Raw genomic sequence first — 18,363 nt, 5'->3', positions numbered from 1 at the left:
GGAAAAAAAAAAAAAAAGGAGGGCCCCTGCGATAATAATAAATAAGGTATAATTCACAGGGCATGTCTCATCCAGTCCTAAGATGTTTTTACATGCACTGGGGGATGACTCAGATCGTAAAATATAATAAAAAAGTTTAAAAAAAAAAAAAAAAAAAAAAAAAAAAAAAAAAAAATAAGTGATGGCTCCTGAAAACCAGAGCTTTGAAGACTTTTTTTCTTTTCTTTTTGCTTCTTTAAAAATCTGCAGTACTGTAATATTTGTGACTTTGGAAATCTTTCATTATTCACTCACACGGATAGTGGCATTCCGAGGCTGTTCCCTTAGCCACACACCTGTGTGCAGATAGAAAAAAAAAATCAGTGAAGTTAAGTAGCTTGAGCAGGTTGTTGGAGCTTACAGTAGTGAGGACTGGAGTTTAACTAGCCCAGGAGGCCTGCCTTTTAGGTCCCCACATTAACCCATGCCACTGTCACTGTGGGTCCCTGTTAGAACAGCGCCTGCCTCTGAGAATCCCTGACCCTTCAAACAGTGCTTTTAAGGTATGTGCCTCAGGGCACATGGACTCAGAGCAGATGACCATCGAGCTGTATGGAAAAGGCCACAGGGTAGAAAGGCTTGGACATTCACCTAGCCAGATGCCCGCCACAACCCTTCAGATGAGATAAGTTCAGTATTCTTAGTGCAGACTGTACACAGCTGAGCAGAAGTGAGGATGAGGGAGACACTAAGACTTCTCCTGAGACTGGCGGTCTGCCTGCAGCAGCATCCCCACAGTTTCCAGAGGGAAGCTCTCCTTTCATGATCTTCCCATTTTCAGACCTTTTGCTGGCAGACTGGACAGTTTAGTTATCTATAGGAGCTTGTTTAGTGCAACATCCTAGAGGGAGGAGCTGGTGAGAAAGATTTAAAACGTCAGCCCTGTTTGATTAACCCTTGCTTCTTCAGTGTAAGGGGAAGCTGTTGAGGATTTTACATCATTCACCTCAGATTATCTCCAGGTGCCTAAGCTATCTGGCCTTAGAAGGAAATGACACCTTAGAGCAAAGCCAGCTCTCTTTGCCTTCAAGGGTGAGGGATTAAAGCAAGGTAATTTGTTCAAGGTTATGGAGTGGGGATCTGAGGGTGATAGGAACCTCTGTCAAAGAGATGGGGAGGAAGGGAGGGAGGGAGGGAGGGAGGGAGGGAGGGAGGGAGGCGGGTAGGAGAGTCACACACAGAGACCTTGTCTTTAGTTTGGCTAATATCACAACTTATTCAACATTTGTTCTATCAGGATGAGGTCTTACTTTGTTTTTATTAATCTTCGCCATCCTCATCCTTGTCTCCATTTCGTCAGCAAGAGAGCCTAGTTTCTCATAAGTTAGGGAAGCCATGCAAACCAAGGATCGAGCTTGGAAATTGGGTTATTGTTTTTATTTTTAATGAGGGTATAAATAATGGGTTTCATTATGGCGTCAGACTTTTGAAGTCCTGTGTAGTCCCTGTGCAGTCCATTCTACTGGAAAATGAGGTGTGCTCAGCTGCACCAACTCCCAGACAGCGCACTGATGCAAGGTGGAGTCTGTGGAGGATGCAGAGCAGATGCGTGCCCTACAGGGGGAGGTGCTCCGTGGGTTAGTATCTGCTCTATCTTGAAAAGAAGCCACAGTGGCCCAGGGGACATGGATGTCACCAGACCTTTAGGTTCTTCCCTCTTACTTTTCTTGTTCATACTTTGAGGGACTAAAAGCTCAGCTGTAAGTTTACACGGAGGATGAAGTAGGGTAGTGGAAAGCTAGTCCTGTTAACCCAAATCAGGATGAGCAAGCACCTAGTTTAGGTTGAATTTTTGGACCATAAGCCTGGCTTCGTGTTAAGAGAAAGGTAACAAGAACATTTGGGGGAATTAGAACTGTTTATAGATGTTTATCCAATCTAGCTCCAAAGAAGCAGAGAACAACATAACCATGGGACATAGCCTGTTTGGGAGTTACCTTAAGCCCATAGATTTAATATTGCTCTGCCTCAACTCAGAGTGGGTAACCTAATTCTTCCACCATGGTGAATGGTTCCTGTGACTACCATGTTGCTAAGAGACCTGTTATGCCATCAGGTTGCCTTGGGGAAGTCATGGTTTCTTTAGTCTCCTTAGCTGGGTGCTTGCTAATCAGAACTATGGAGAGCCTCACAGAAGCCTTTCCCAGCCAGAAACACATTTTCATCAGGAAGAGAAACCAACTTTCGTTTGTGAAAACTGACATAAAGCAAAGTCCAAGTTGTTTAAAGTCAAATTCTGATTCATAGAAAAGAGTTGTGTTATAAGATACAAAACCATTCTTGTTACAAATAAGTTCCAGCAACTTGTGTGCTAAGTAGTAAGTTCCCTGCCCCCACAGCCTGTTTTTGTTAGTGGTTCCTGGGAGCATGTCTGGGGTGCACAGAGGAATGTTTAGATGGAGGAGGTGAGGAAGAAACTCCAGAATTATTTTTCTTCGTTGGTATTAGTCTGTATGAGGTGATCCATCACTTGATAGGGAAACAAACGCGGTCAAATGCTGTAGTGTTTTCATTTTATATTTATGCTAGACTTGATTTTAGAGCAAGAAGTCTGCCGTGAAGGGGCCTGCCTTGTCCTAGATCAGCTCATGGCAGGAGGTTTCCAAGGAAGGCACCTGCTGTCATTATAGGTTTCTGGGGCCTTGTCACCATATTGAAGGGGGTGAGATTGCTGCAGACACCTTCTAATGGCAACTTAGATCTCTCCAGGTTTCTTCTAGGTCCTCATACATGTACTGAAGTGGCTGTGTTCATTGAATTATATGTTGAGAAGCTGTTCTTTATAAAAGAATTCCTCCAGGTGTTTCTTTTGCTGGGGATGTGCGGAGTGCAGAGGTCAGAGGGCAGCTAGCTAGAGTCAGTTCTTCCTTCCACTGCGGAGGTCCTGGGGGGTCCGACGCAGGGCGTCGTCAGTCAGGCTTGAAGGCAGCCTTGCCCGCTGAACCACCTCTCTATTAATTTTCAGTTCCTCATATTGCATTTCCGTTTGTCTGTCCCCAAGTCGTCGTCGTGCTTTCAGAGCTGGGTGAGCGGGTGTGAGCTGTGAGGGCGCCTCTCTGCAGCATCCATTTTCTGGTGTGTGAACGAGTGGCATCTGGATGGCTTCTTGGTTGCTGTTCCAATGTTAGATCTCTGTGAAGTAGTTTAGGCTCATCTTGTCTTTTTTGTGTAGTCCTACCCCAGGGTTAGCCACTTCTCTAAGAAGTTCTGCTTTAGACTCTTTAGTAGAGAGTAGAAATTGGGAGCCAATATCTGCTGTACAGTGTACTGGATACCTATTTGGGTTGGACCTCTCTAAGAGTGGGTAGAGTTGAATAATTTTTAAAAATCAACGAGAGAGAGAGAGAGAGAGAGAGAGAGAGAGAGAGAGAGAGAGAGAGAGAGAGAGAGAGAGCACATGTGTATGTATATCTGTATCTACATGTGTGTGACTCTGTTTATTTTGTATAGAGTTTAGTTTTTAATATTTTTCACTTCTTTTCCTCTCTGAAACTGTCCCATATACATCTTCCTGCTCTCCTTCAAATTCATGACTTCTTTTTTCATCTGTTATTACTGTATGGACATAATATACATCCATATATACTTAAACATTCCCACATGGAGCCAGTTGAATTCATATAATGTAATTTATACGCATGTTGTCATGACTGATCATTTGGTGCCAGATAACCAGTCAAATGTGATTTTATATATATAATATATATGTTATATATGCATAAAAACTCACAGTTTAGACAGCTGAGTTGGCACAGCATTGTAATCCCAGCACTTGAATGTATGCTCACAGGTACGTATATGCATAAAAACTCACATTTTAGACAGGTGGCTTAGCACAGTCCTGTAATCCCAGCACTTGTCAGGTAGAGGCAGGAGGATTAGCAGTTTCAGATCATCCTTGGCTCTGTAGCAACAAGGCCAACCTGAGCTTTGTGGGATTGTGCCTGAAGCACACATCCTGGGATTGTGCCTGAAGTACACACACTCCTGCAGCCCCTCACGTCTAATGCTCGCTGCTCCATCCCATCTCACTGTGTGAATCGAAATCTTCATTATGTGATGCTTTTAACTCTAGCATAATAGAGAATCTGCTCTAATCCTTTTCCTACTTTAAATTCCCCATCATATTTATGAAAGGGAGACATGTGGCCCCTGTGCCTGCGACCACCCTCCTAGTGCATCCTCTGCCTCTCCCCTTGCATCCTATGTCCACGTCTCCTCTGCACAGAGCTCTTACCCCCATGTAGATTAGCACTATTGAGAGCTCCTGCCACGGATGGGATGCTGTGCTCCTGTGTCCAGCTGTTCTGTACTTCCCACTCCATTAGCCTCCTCCGATGCCCACATCAGCATGTCTGCTTATGCCACTCCACCCCAAATTACCCATGCTAGGTTTCTCCAGGTGGGGAGAAGGACCAGGAAGAAGAGGAAGAAAGGGAAGAGTTGAACTGGCAAAGTGTGTGTAGGGGGGCTGGGGGGCTGTGCCAAATTACATCATCACACTGGCCCCATTGTGGGAAACATTGCTTCATTTCAGCTATGGGAGTGCTGATTACTGACTGCCACGGTACATGGTCCTTCCGTCTGTGGCTTAGTTTGGAAAGTAAAACTCAGAGTGGCCAGGCGCTTGGTGGGTCTAGGCACCTGCCATCAACCCAGATGATCAGTTTGATTCTTGGAATTCAGGGTAGAGAAAGAGAACAGATTCCTGAAAGTTGTCTTCTGATGTTCCCGTGCCTTCCGTGGCACCTGCAACCCTACCCCCACCCCAATAATAATAATTTAAAAATAGAACAGTAAAGCTGTAGAAGTGGCTGCCGCGAGGGGAACAGCTGACTTACTCTCTCCTTAAGCAGACTCTGGGTTTAAATCAAAGGGTTATCATTGTGGCGGGTGTTCCCAGTATAGTGTCTCCACACCATGCACACGTGGGCAGACAGAGCGGGGACAGTACGTGTTAGCTAAGCCCAGTTGCTTAGGAGGTCTACATGAGCAGAACTTCACACATTTTACAGTTTTGCTCACGTCCCTGAGTGTCTGTTTACGCTGGCCCTGTTGTCAGAGCCCCTTGATTCTGCCAGTCCCAGATAGCTGCCACTGGGAAGAGTTATTGGTACCCTCTATTGGACCCTTGGCCTGTGGCCTGGCGAAGCATCTCTCTAGGAAAGCTCCATGGGGAAGCACAGGGTAGAGTGTTCTTATCCCGTCTTGGCTGTTCTCCATACCCCTGGAGTGCTATCTGTCCATCCATCCATCCATCCATCCATCCATCCTCACTTCCCTTCCCTTTCTCTTCTTTTCTTCTGCCTTCCTTCATTCCTTCCCTCTTTCTGTCCCTCCTTCTCTCCCTCCCTCCCTTCAGTTCCCTTGAGATTTCACATTTCAATTACTTTTTTTTTTTTCTTTAACTTGGGTATCTTAATGGCCCGTGGCCCACTAATTCAGCTAGGCAGACCAGCCCATGAGCAGCAGCGATTCTTCAACCTCTGTTCTCTGATCTCTGGAATTAGAAGCATAAAGTAACCACAAGTGACTTTATCATAACTTCTGGGGGTTAAATTCAGAGCCCCTTGGTTGCAAGGCAAGGACATTACTGACTGAACCATCTCCCCAGACTCCTTTTCTTTCTCTGAAAAGAATACCTACTAATACCCACCCTTAGCTGTACTCGGGATAATGACAGCTTATAAGGTGTGCAGTGGGGTGGACCCTTTGCTTAACTCCTGGCAGCGCTGTCACCAGCACTCTCGTGAGTGGCCTTATGAGAAGGAGCAGCAATCCTTGAGTGACTCTCTACCTCTCCAGGGTCCCCTGCCCTGCTCCTTCCTTCCCTGTGATGAGGCAGCATCAATCTCCAGCGGGGTCCTGAACCTCATTCTATACCATTCTTTGCACAAAGTTCTGATGAAATAAACTATCCCTTCCTCCAAGGTCTCTCACCCTCCTGTCTAGACAGTGCTGTGGCCTGGCAGATGGTTAACAGATGTTGATGTATTCTTTGTGTCTGTGGTAAGGGTATCTGATTTAGCCACCAAATTCATAAAATGCCCAGATGAGGTTGACTTTCAGATATATAAGAAATCCTGATTTTTGAGTGTGTTTCCTATGCAGTGTCTTGAACATTCTAGTGTGAATTTGTTGTAGTGTTTTGAAGGCTTGATACTAACTGGGTGGGACCTTATCTTTTGTCTGGTAGATCTTTTCGTGGTTCAATATCTTGGCTAGAAGTTACATCTATAATTTCATATACATGCACATATATATATACACACACACTCAAGTATATATGATTGTATATATGATATATATCTTATATGTCATATATATATATATATATATATATATATATATATATATATATAAATTAGCTTCTAAACATTGACTGTTGGAGATGGAGAGATGCTTCAGTGGGCAAAAGTACTTGACTGCAACCCCAAAGGTCAGGGTTTACACAAAAGCTGCGTCTTGGGGCTGCTGCATGGAGATGGGAGGCAGAGACAAGAATTCCCGGGACAGAACAGGTCAGGTAGTCTGCTGTACTCACAGAAAACCAGCAGGGATCCCATTGCAGGTGACCTGCAGGTGAAGTCAGGCACCCAAGGCTGTCTGCTGTCTTCCACATGTACACTTCCATGTCTGCCTCCACAAGCATTGATGTTCCACTCTGCACACATACACAGGAAGGAAAATAAGTTCACATTAAAAACAAATAAATAGAACTTTGGCTGTCCACACTAGTGATTCCCTTGGACTTTTCTGTGGCAGCTGTACCCACTTAGACTGCCTGCCGTGCAGACAGAATTGATCCTCTCTCTTCCTCTTTACTGGTGCTTTAGTTGCACAGGAATAAGTCTGAGTGGAGCAGTCTCGTCATAAAGCCTCTAACCTTCATCCATCGACAGCAGAGGCATCTTTAACTTTTCCCTGTACAGACTGGTCTGTATGAGGATGCCTGTGTGCTGATAGGAGGGAAAGCACGTTTTACAGAGCAGCCAGCTTTGATGTCTCCCTTCTTGGTCTGTGTTTCTTCTGGCATACTCTACAAGAGAACCAGTGTATCCAGGCGATACAGTAAAGCTCACTCCCCAATCCTAGGAAGCTCTTCATCAGCCTTGCCTCCGCCCGATCGGCTCACACCGCCCTGGAAAGGCAAGTTCTTACGACTCTGAGCATTAGCAGTTAGGCATTCTGCAAGTTATGCCATTTATTGGGTATTTTCCCAAAGGATGAAGGGCTTTCCTTATTGAAGGGCAGTCTTACTAAGCGCTTGTTGTTGGGTGAGTGGATTCCTGGCTGGGCCGTTCTGTTCTAACCCTCTCATTCATCCTCCCCAGGTCTCTGGCCTCTGACCCTTACAGACATTAATTGAAAACGTGTTCTTCATTTGTCTCTAGAAGAACCAGGGATTATTATTTAACCCTTCTGTGCTGGCGAAGCAAAGGGATTACCAGACTCATTCTGGGAAGGGCGGGAAAATACCTTGTTTTGTAGACATACAGTCTCTGAAGCATTTTCTATTTTTCCTTTATAGCTCTTTTAAAACATGGAAACTATTTGCTTGTGAGCTGTACAAAACCAGGCCACTGAACGGCACTAGTTTTCCCACATTAGAGCATTCTCTTTAAAATACATTTGTGGGGGGTTGTCTACGTTCCGACACTTGCCCTTTCCACGCTGTACTGATGGAGAATCGGCATTTTTGAGTGAGGAGAATATGCTGAAGACTGTGGGCACTCATATCCTAGAAGATGCATCCTTCCTTTCTGCTCTCCTCTGACATTACCCATATTTTCAAAATGGAAACCTCTTAAACTCTTCTTTCTTTGCTTGTTTTCAGTGCTGATGACTGGACCCAGAGGCTGAGAGTGCTCAGCGAACGCTCATCCACTGAGCTAGGTCCCTAATTTGTGCAAAGTTTAGTTCTTGCATTTATGCTAATAAAAATGTCGTTGTGACAGCCTTCTGTCACTGTGTACATGGGTCATAGGAGCAAGTTATGTCCAGAAAGGGAAGCAGGCCGAGGCAAGCATGCCCGTTCCATGTTCGTTTACTCATGTCATGGAGAATGTGATAAAAAATTTGGCTTAAGAGGGGTCTTACTCAGTGCTGATGTGTTCCAAAACTGACCGTTTTAATGAAACCCTATAAGCATTTTCTTCTGAAATCCTACAGGGAGAGAGGAATTGCATCCTTAGAGGAAATAACCTGACTGGATGTATATGGCTTCTTTTGCTCACGTTTCCCTCTGACTTCCTCGTGGGATGTCTGTTGATATTCTTCAGGTGCAGGGCACCACCAGCGCCCCTGCTCTTAAAAGCAACTGACAGGCCTGGAGATGCTGCGGACGGGCTCTCTTCTTCTCTAGCTGCCATCCTAGCTGCCATCCCAGCCGACGGGCACAGAGCTCCCCAGTCATTCCTCGTCTGTTAGGATACAGATGGAGATTGGGGTGTCTCCCATCACCTCCTTGTCCTTTCAGGTCTTTAGAAATGAGTCTTTGGCTCTAGTGCAGTTGTGAATAGATGTGCATGGTTTCTAGGAAAGCAGTGGGACCCACTGAATTGTGCCTTTGGGAACAAAGGCACTTTGTTTAGAAAGATTGTCCCAAGCCGGAGCTGGAGTCTGAAAAGGGGCCCACGTTGTCTCCCGCTTTCTCCTGCGAAGTCTTCGGGAAGCTGATGTTTGCTGAGTGCACGGCTGTACTCGCTGTCCAAACAACTCTCTGCTTGCCAACTGGGAACATATTGCCGCCTCTGTGAGGCACTCCATCATGCCTTGAATGGATCCTCTTGTGTTCAGCTTTTCTGACTCAAAGAGGGAGAGAGAACTATTTCTTTCAGGCCTCGACATTCACTGTAGCATCCAGAGTCTCATCAGGCCCTTAGAAGCCAAACATGCCACAGGAGCACTCCTTAAAGGGAGTGAGAAAGGAGCAGAGAGAAGAAAAGAAAGGAAGAGACAGCTCCATTGAAAAGCCTTTCTTCTAGCCCCCTGTAACCAGCTTTTGTAAATAAACAGGCTCTTTTGGCAAATAGAATTGTGAGAATACTCCCCATTTCTCTTAAGCAGAAATAAAACTTCCTGCAAGGATCTTCCAAGGGATGATAGATTTCTGCTCACAATTATCAAGCATACCCTAAGGTACAAAGGTACCCCGCCGCAGCATGGAATACACTCATGATGTCCTACCGAGTAGGTGACAGGTTTTCATCACACCTGTATTTCTCAAGCTGTGAAGGTTAGCTGACATGAAGGAGTTCCTGTTGCTCTGTAAACTTGCCCTTACATTTTAGAGTTCCAAGCTTACATTATACAAAACAGTGAAGATAAAATTTCTGCTGTTACATTCTGTACTGAAGTCTATGGTAATTGTATCTTCTGGTAAAGTCTAGTATTTGCTTATATAAACTGAGATCTTGGTTTCTGGGAAAATGTAGCCTCTCCTGATGTTTAGCGATTGTTCTGGGCTTTAAAGTTGGAGAAATCTTTGTTGAGTGTGGAGGGAGCAACCACCCCATTTATAACTATCTCTGGAAGCATGCAGCAAGATGCTTGCTTACTTTGATCTGAATAGGCTACTAAGTACTTGCTATATGCCAGGCAAGCCTTGCTTGGTATTGTGGAGAAAACACAGAGGGCTTTCTGAAGTTGGCTGCCAGATACAAATGGTTTTATGAGTGGAAGTGGAGATTCTCATTCAGCAATAAAACATACTGTCTGGTCTTCATCAGTGAGTCCTCACTGTTGATGAGCACAGCTGCTGTGAACGAGCTCCTGGCTCATGCTGTAGATGCAGTATTTACTGCTTTGCTTGTCTGTATCTTACTCCTTGTCTAGTACTACCTGTGCCTGGAAATGGGCAGTTCCAAAACCTTAATGGCTTGCATCTGGACTACACTAGTTAGACTAGGAGAGTAAAGGCCAGCTCTGCCTCTGGTGCCATGATGATGATAACCAGCTTGCTGGTCCAGCAAGCTGAGCATCTGTGAGGCCCTCTTGCGAGAGTTTGATGCATGCCTAAACTCTTTCTCTTAACCAGTACCAATCTTGTGAAATTGATACTACAGGTGGGATAGTCCTCATCCGAAATGCTTGGAACCAGAAGTGTTTTTGTATCTGAGTGTTAAATGTCTGTATACACTGGCACACAAATTTTTAAGTTTGGAGCATTTTAGATTTCAGAACACTTTGGATTAGCTATGCATAATGTATATCAATTTCTTCATTTTAGGGAGAGACTGAAGCAAAGAGAGAGAGGTTTAGTAACATGCTCAGGACCACATAACTTATAACTGGTGGAGTTTGAGGTTATAATTTGTAGGGGTGTGGTCTTGTCATCTCTGCCGCAGCTATGTAATAGAAAATGAACATATACAATGGGGACTAGCCAGTGGAAAAGACTGGACATTGTTCTTCCCAGGACCTTGTTCACCTTCCCTTAGTTTTTAGAGTGTGTATTGCATCAGAGGTGTGTAGAAGTTTATATTGATACTGAAAATCCAACATTTATGAAGCTTGAGATAATTTTAAATACTGTATTTAGTAGGTGAAACAGTCTGTTTTTATTATGGAATAAATTTAGTGCTTAATTCATTTCTTGTCTTTTTGTTAAAAATTGGTTGAATTGTGTTATGGTCTGATAGGTAAAGCTGACCATTTTGCTCAGAAATAATTGGGAGTTTGATTTTGAACCACAAATACATTAATAATTATAAAGTATCTGAGTAAATAAGGATATATATATTCATATATATACATATATGAATAGTAAATTACAATGTATAAGTCATACATATAGAATGAGAATAGACTATATGCATAGGGTCTTGTCTTCGTGTGTGTGTGTGTGTGTGTGTGTGAGAGAGAGAGAGAGAGAGAGAGAGAGAGAGAGAGAGAGAGAGATTTTCTAACTGTTTTACTACTGCATGGCCATATGACTATTGGATCGTGTAATTAGCTCTTTCAACACTTTGGTGCTAGTCAGGCCTACTGCAGGCTCATGGGAGAAGCTCATTTTCTAGAATTGTTTGTACCGAATCTATCCAGAGGTATCAACCTCTTGTGCTGAGTAGTTGTGGTAAGAGAAGCAGTTGTGTGTATTTTCAGGATTATGAAAAAGCTATTCAGGGATTCAGCTTTCAATTTCAAGAGTAATGAGACTGCCAGCTTGTTTAGGAACACAGTGCCTGGCTTTCATAAATTCTAGATGTTCTAAGGAAAGAAAAAAAAACCAACTTAGTTTCAGAACTCTTTATATTAAAGTTAACTGAAGTGAAACCCATGACAGGATATGACAACACTGAGTCCAAAGTGTCTGAGCTTGAAGTTCAGTAAGGAAAGGTGTAGGGTATCCTTGTTTCATCGCTTCTGGTTGCCTTGAAATTTGTAATAGAAAATGAACATAGTTTCTAATGTGGTAGACCTAGTGCTGGACTCTAAGACAGCTCCTCACTGGTTTGTTAATGGGACTTAGATATCTGTCTGTCTGTCTATCTATCTATCTATCTATCTATCTATCTATCTATCTATCTATCTATCTATCTAATGTGTATGCATGTTTTGTGTCTGTCTGTCTGTCTGTCTGTCTATCTATCTATCTATCTATCTATCTATCTATCTATCTATCTATCTGTCTAATGTGTATGCGTGTTTTGTGTCTGTCTGTCTGTCTGTCTGTGCTCCATGTGCATGTTTGGTGCCTGTGGAAGTCAGAAGAGGTTGCGGGATCTCATGGTTATGAGCCATCATGGGAGAACTGGAATCCGAATCCAGGTCCTCTTCAAGAGCAGCAAATGCCCTTAACTGCTGAGCCATCTCTCTAGCCCCTGTTATTGAGGATTTTGTGACTGTCCACACGCCTTTGGATGCACCACCATTCTGTAATGGCACCATGTACAGATAGGGATTCTGTCCTTCCCAGTTTCCCCGCTTCTAAAAATATGCACTGTATTTCAAGAATTCTAAATGACATACTTCTAGTCCTAGTCTGGCATCTTTCAAATTGGTGTGTGTGAGCACACACTATAATTAATTATACAGCTAGGCAGCATCTGTTCTTTTAAATTTAAGTGGGATTTTTTTTTCCCTGAATGAATATACTGGAAGAGGGCAAATGGACTGGGCTGTAGGTCAAGTACTACCTGCAGGTTAAGTCAATGGGCCACATGGGCAAAGATGACTTCCTATGTTCGAATGATGAGTTCGTCCTTCTTTTCTTTTCTTTTCTTTTCTTTTCTTTTCTTTTCTTTTCTTTTCTTTTCTTTTCTTCTCTCTCTCTCTCTCTCTCTCTCTCTCTTTCTTTCTTTCTTTCTTTCTTTCATAATGTTGTATGGGTGTGTGTGTGGGTGTGTGTAGCTTCTGTGTAATTCATGTTATGGAAAAGGAGGAGAGTCCAGATTGGCTGTTATATAACCCTAGGGTGTTACCTTAGTAGGCGCCATAGTGAATGTAACTTTTAGTCCTCAGCGAAGATTAGGGTTATGAGAACTGGCCTACATGTAGCTCTGAAACTCCAGCCTGGGCTGGCCTCCATTGTGATTTCCAGGGTAATTTGGCAATTGATAGAGAGACAGACCAAGGGAAAATATATCGAGATGGGTCTTCAAGATGACTGAGTCTCATTTCCAGGTTCCATATAGTAGGTGGAGAGGAAGGACTTGGACTCTACAGTTTGTCCTCTGGCCACCATAAAAGTACAGTACTATTTCAGATGGGCATACATAAACCACAGCCTAAGATGGACAACTAGTCAACCTCACTACTTGCCCAGATTGAGCAAACTAAGTCTAGTGTAGTCTCTGACCTATGGAGATAGATGGGCTGCGATAGGAGGAGATGCATAGAGATGAACACCATTCATGCAGATATGCATACACATAATATGCTTAAGCCTTTTGTCTTCTGTTGGCCCACAGGAGGTAATTTTTGCTGTGGATCTTCTTAGTAAACACAGATGAATGACTTCTGCTTTGTTTTCTTTTTAGTGAGTTAATCCCTCTAGGAACCTTATTAATTGAGCAATGTCAGGCAATAGGATTTTGCCATGAGTAGTCCTCACAAAGAACTTGCAGAGTGAGACAACACAAGTAAGCAACTTGTCATAAACGAGAGGTCTCATAAAAGCAAGTATTTCTAAGAAAAACCTTTTGAAACCATTTCATAAACAATATTGGCACTTCAAAAAACAGTCAAGACAGAAGAAATGTAAGAGTGCCTCTGAATTATTTGTTATATACATACTTTCCATGTCATAAGCTCTTGTCACATTTTTTCTTGTCCTCAGGCAAGTTGTAAATAAAATTGATCAAGTAATTGATTTGATTCAGTACAATGAATGATTAAATTTTTAAATAGTATGTGTGCGTATATGTGTGCATGTGCATACTTTTTAGTATGGTGCTTTTAGTATGTATGTGTGTTGAACTTTTTAGCCAAATGCAAAAATGGCTTGCATATTATGTGAATGTAATTATATCATAATAATAACAAGTATGATCTTGAAAAGATTGAACTAATTAAGATATTAAGGAAGAAAATATTCCTTTTTATGTCCAGAGGGAGAGAATTTTCAGCCAGGAAGTTTTTGCTGCTGTTTTGAGTGAAACCCACAGGTAGAATCATAAGATCATCTTTACATTCTTGGACGGTTGAGATTTTGCTAACATACTTAAAAAAGTAGTATTGAAATTTTTAAAAATACCATCTGATCTAATGCCTTATTATCCTGCCATTGGGCTAGAATTATGATAATGGAACTATTTTGAAAATATGTAGTAAATTCCTGGAACATAGCTATAATATTTTAAGGATTGGGAGTGGTATTACCGTATTACTTATTAATATGCAAACATACGTATGTCAGTAATCAGTATAGTTAATTTGAATCCCAAAGACCTAAGGTCTACTTTGGGAGGAAGAAATAGTACAAAACAAGTCTCCTCTGGACTGGACTCAGACGATCCTATTGGCAGGCTCTAACTCTAAAATGGACCGAGTTATCAGCTGCAGTGTTTCATGAGTCCAGAACTAGAAACAGCAGTATTTTGTTCTCAGTGGTCAGTTGGTCATTGTATGGCAATGATGCTAGTAGGTTTGTTTCTGTTCCAGCTGAAGTATGAGATACCAGGGTGATAATGATTTCCCATATATTGAACATACAGGGATTGACAGCATGTGATATTTTTAGAACCCAATTTCAAAAGTGGTGCAGACGATCAGAAATGCCCACGGGAGTGCCTGCAATTCCAGCCACATCATAGGAGGGAAGAAAGATAGCCTAAGGAGTACTGCTGGTAGGACCCAACTGCCCAGGTTCCTGAAGGCTTACTTTATGTAATTGAAGTTCCCTGTAGTTTGCGTGCCTGTTAGAAAGAGTTTCAGATTGCTGCTTGTTAAAAAGAAGCACTCTTTCAAATTTGAGTCACTAAACAAAGGAATTCATTGCATTTTGAGAAAATGAACTTGACATTCCCTGAAATATTCTGAACATTGACTAGAGAGTCTGTTCAATAGTTCGCTCCTTTACATGGGAATTGTCCGGATGACCATGTGCTTCCCAAGAGGATCCTGATGCTGTGTTCTTAGCCATCAACAACAACATAAATATTTACAATCCTATTAACTGATCCAGGACATGCAAGGCCAAGGAAAGTCCCTGCCACACAAACATGAAAGACTGTCCATATCCCCAGAATACCATAATAGTCAAGTGTGGCGACAAATGCTGTGGGCTGGCTACAGGTGGCGCTCATTAGCTAGCTGGGCTAGCCAGTTGAAAACCATCAGGTTCAATGATACCCTTTGTCAGAAAACTAGGCAGAAAGCTATCAAGAAAGACACTTGGGATTGATTTACTGGCCTCTGCATGCACACACATGCTTGTATACAGAATATATTTATACATGAATATATTTATACATTCTACAGACATACATATGGTCATACACGCACAAATAGCTTTCTGAAATATTTCATCACCTGTCTGTTTTGTACAAAGACCCATCGTATTATATATTAAGCTATCAGAAGGCACTAGTAATGATAGAAAGAAATGCAATAATTGCACAAACCACTACTTAGTATAGTGCTTATTATTCTATATTATATAAAGGCCTGTGTTCATTGTGTTGCTATGGAAGTACAGTCATTGATTTATTAAGAGGAAGGTGGAGAACTATTTTTAGACAAATTATACTCATTTCTGTTAGTTGAAGTATATTCAATTAAGTACCCATTACCAGGATAAAATTTATGGCACTCTGCTAATATCTTATTTTTTTCTCTCCATTTAAAAACATTATATTATTTAAAATGTTATACTGAAATGGAGACTCAGCATATTGAGCTTAAAGTAACTACAAGTAAACTATACTTGAGGGATCTTTGAATGTGCTTATTTTTCCCTAGGATGTATACAGTTTGTCGTCCTTTGGCGTGTACATTGTTGTGTGTGTGATGTGCGACTGTGAGTGGCTATGCATGCTCAGAGGTATGTGTGGAGGCCTGAGGACAGCTTTCAGATGACAGCCCTCACCCACTGGCCTTGTTTGGAGACTAGGCCTTTTCACCATCACCTCAGCCAGGTTGTCTTCCTTCAAAGCTCTGGAGACTCCCGACTCTGCCTTGCATTTCTCTTAAGAGCTCTGGGTGGCTTTCTGTGGGCTCCAGGCAATTCAGACTCCTGTTACAAGGCAAGTCCTGTACCCAGCAGGCTGTCTCCCTACCCAGAGTGTACTGCTTCGTCCCTCCCTCCTCATTGCCTATCCTACTGAATTGGCACAGGAGTATCTACATCAAAACTAGTGGATCATTCGTTCGTGGTGGGGTGGAGGGGGAGATGGGTACTTCATGAAAAAAGAAGCAGAGTCAGAAGTCTGGTAGTCAACATTTTCTAAAGGCCTCAAATTCTGATATAGCAGGCACCCAAGCATGATAGCAACAGGGAATTTAGTGAACATCCACCCACAGCCCTTTTCTAGAATCTGTAATTGTAGACATAAATGAGATCAGTGGTTTCATCCAGAGGGAAGCATAGAAACTACTGGGTTCCTTTTCTTGCAGGCACCACTCAGTGCTGGTCCTGCCACAGCCTCCCAAGTGCTGGTACCACAGACAGGAGGCTCCACACCCGGCCATCGGAGCTGACTTTGGAAAGCAAAGCTTTAGCTGATTGGGAAGAATTGCACGCCTCTGAGGTTCTAGGGCACAGTATGTGGGATGAGAAAGTACCTTTAGCATAGCCACAGAACACCTCAAATACCCTGTTACTGAGAAGATGGCTGGTCAGCTTGGCTCAGCTCTCTAGGCCTTTCCAGCCTTTCTACTCTTCCCAAATTTCCTGGAAGTATGGACCTGACTTCAAGCTCTGAGAGATGGTCGAGGCTAGGCCACTTGAGTCTAGCCTCCCTGCCAGCATTGTTACTTCTCCAGTTCTCAGAAGGAAGGGCCTGGCGGTGTAAGCATGGCCTGATTGTAGAAGCTTTCGACAGAGATGGGCATTAGATACAACTCATCGTCTCGAGGCCATTCTTACCAAGTCACGGCCACTGGGCAGCTCAGAGAATTTTTGTTAGTAAGGGAAACACCTCTGTAAAACTTTCGGTCCCTTTAGAAAATCACAGGGCGTTGAAGGACACCTTCCACTAGTGATAATGGGTGCTTGCATGCAAGCAAGGGGCCTTCTCAATAGGAGATGCAACATGATTCTGTTTTATGGAACATTTGATTTCTCATCTTTACTCCAGCCCTTTCCATAACAATTCTGGATTTTTATCTTTAATTTTTAATTTTTTTTTTAGTAGTTCTAGTCTATAGATCATGGGCCTGTCTACCTTTGAATTTGAACCAAGCTAGTAAACTGTAGGATGTTATCAATACAATAGCTTTAGAACGTTGTCAGAGCACTCTATTGGTACAAGTTTAGGTATAAAGGTGACTGCAGACATAACCTTGGGAGCAGTTGTAAGGGAACCTGCCTCTGTGGTTTGCTTCATAACCTCATGAGAGTAGGGTTGCCAGGGAGTGCTATGCGTTACAATAATTTGCTTTCAGCTTTCTGATGGGTGATGGCTTTAGAGTTGTTTGATTTGTCACAGATGTATAATGTGAAACAGCACAGCAGGAATGCAATCCTGTGTTGCTAGCTGGTTAATCATTCCAGTGCTGTTTTCAAACTTGCCCACTAGACCATGGCCACGGACAATGTAGCACAGTTCACACACCCCCTTAAGGCTTCTGAGAGCCCCAGCTCTGCCTCCCGTCTCTGCTCATCTGGGGAAGGAGAGAGCTTTGTGAGCAATCATGTGGGATGGGCCCAGGTATCTGGCAGGAAAGAAAGACATGGTTTTAAGATTGTATCCATCCTCCCTCCTTTATCCTCTTCTTTCCCTTCCTTGCTCCCTCCCCTACTCTCCTTCCCTCTCTTCTTCTTTCTCTCTCTATTTTGATACAAAGTTTCATATGAACTTACTGGCCTGGGACTTACTATGTAGTCAAGGATAATCTTGAATTCCTAAGCTTCTTGTCTACCTTGTGTTCTGAATTTAAAGGGATGGCTACCATGCCTTGTTTATGCAGTACTGGAGTAAAACACATGGATTTTTGCATGCTAGGCAAGTAGGACACAAGCCCCTGAGAGTGGAGAAGGCTGCTGAAAGCAAATGGCTTGAAAAGCCCCAAACACCCAGAGCCATGGTGAGCTCTGCTGTCAGGATGGTTTGTTACAGCTCTCCTGAGTCGCCCTACAATGAGCAATCTGTCATTTTGATTCTTTGCTACACATATTATAAACTTGAATAGTATTCTTTAGCAATATTACTTGCGTTTCATCCCAAGATGTGATTCAGATGTAACTGAAAGACCTTTATTCAGTAAGGACAATGTTGGGAAGTTTTTACATTGTGTAAGATCACTTAAGGTTTCACTAGGAATTCTGGGCACCAGTTTCTTCCCGTGGCGACCAGATCTCTAGAATTCACACAGATGAAGGGTGGGCATGGCAACCCACTGGTAATTCCAGCATTTGGACAGTAGAGCTAGAGAATTCCCCTGGCAAGGCAGACTAGCTGAATCAGCCACCAATTGAGAGACCATAGTCGGTATATAAGGTAGAGAGTAGTTAGGGAGTACAATTAATGATGGGCTCTGGTCTCACATGCATGTGCCCACATAGCCATACGCATCACATGCACACGTCCCCTATGTAAAGCAGATGGACAGACAGACACTTCTGCACTGATGCGCAGGGCTATGGAGAACCATGCCCTTTCGGTGCTTTTGCCTCGGGTATAGTTATCATTCACAGGGATTGTAGATGGGAAGGATCCA

The 18,363-nt window shown here is 43.0% G+C and overlaps 1 protein-coding gene and 1 long non-coding RNA gene across 6 annotated transcripts in view; one reads left to right on the top strand and one right to left on the bottom strand.

Annotated features, from left to right (window-relative positions):
- Fndc3b (fibronectin type III domain containing 3B) overlaps positions 1 to 18,363 on the top strand; it is a 290,533-nt gene that overhangs the window by 130,759 nt on the left and 141,411 nt on the right. The gene's annotated exons all lie outside the window — the stretch shown is intronic.
- Positions 1 to 18,363, bottom strand: part of LOC115063823 — a 30,397-nt gene that overhangs the window by 9,102 nt on the left and 2,932 nt on the right. Inside the window, exons 2-3 of one of the 2 annotated variants that reach the window (XR_003843692.1) lie at positions 6,584 to 6,703; positions 240 to 335 (exon numbers count right to left, since the gene is read on the bottom strand). This is a non-coding gene — a long non-coding RNA (uncharacterized LOC115063823). Of the gene's footprint in view, positions 1 to 239; positions 336 to 6,583; positions 6,704 to 18,363 lie in introns of those variants that run through there. The other variant, XR_003843691.1, reaches the window with a different exon arrangement.

The sequence above is a fragment of the Mus pahari genome, chromosome 4, assembly GCF_900095145.1.
Source record: "Mus pahari chromosome 4, PAHARI_EIJ_v1.1, whole genome shotgun sequence".
Classification (NCBI taxonomy): domain Eukaryota; kingdom Metazoa; phylum Chordata; class Mammalia; order Rodentia; family Muridae; genus Mus; species Mus pahari.
The sequence above is the reverse complement of the archived record's forward strand: the minus strand, read 5'-3'. Positions and strand labels throughout refer to the sequence as shown.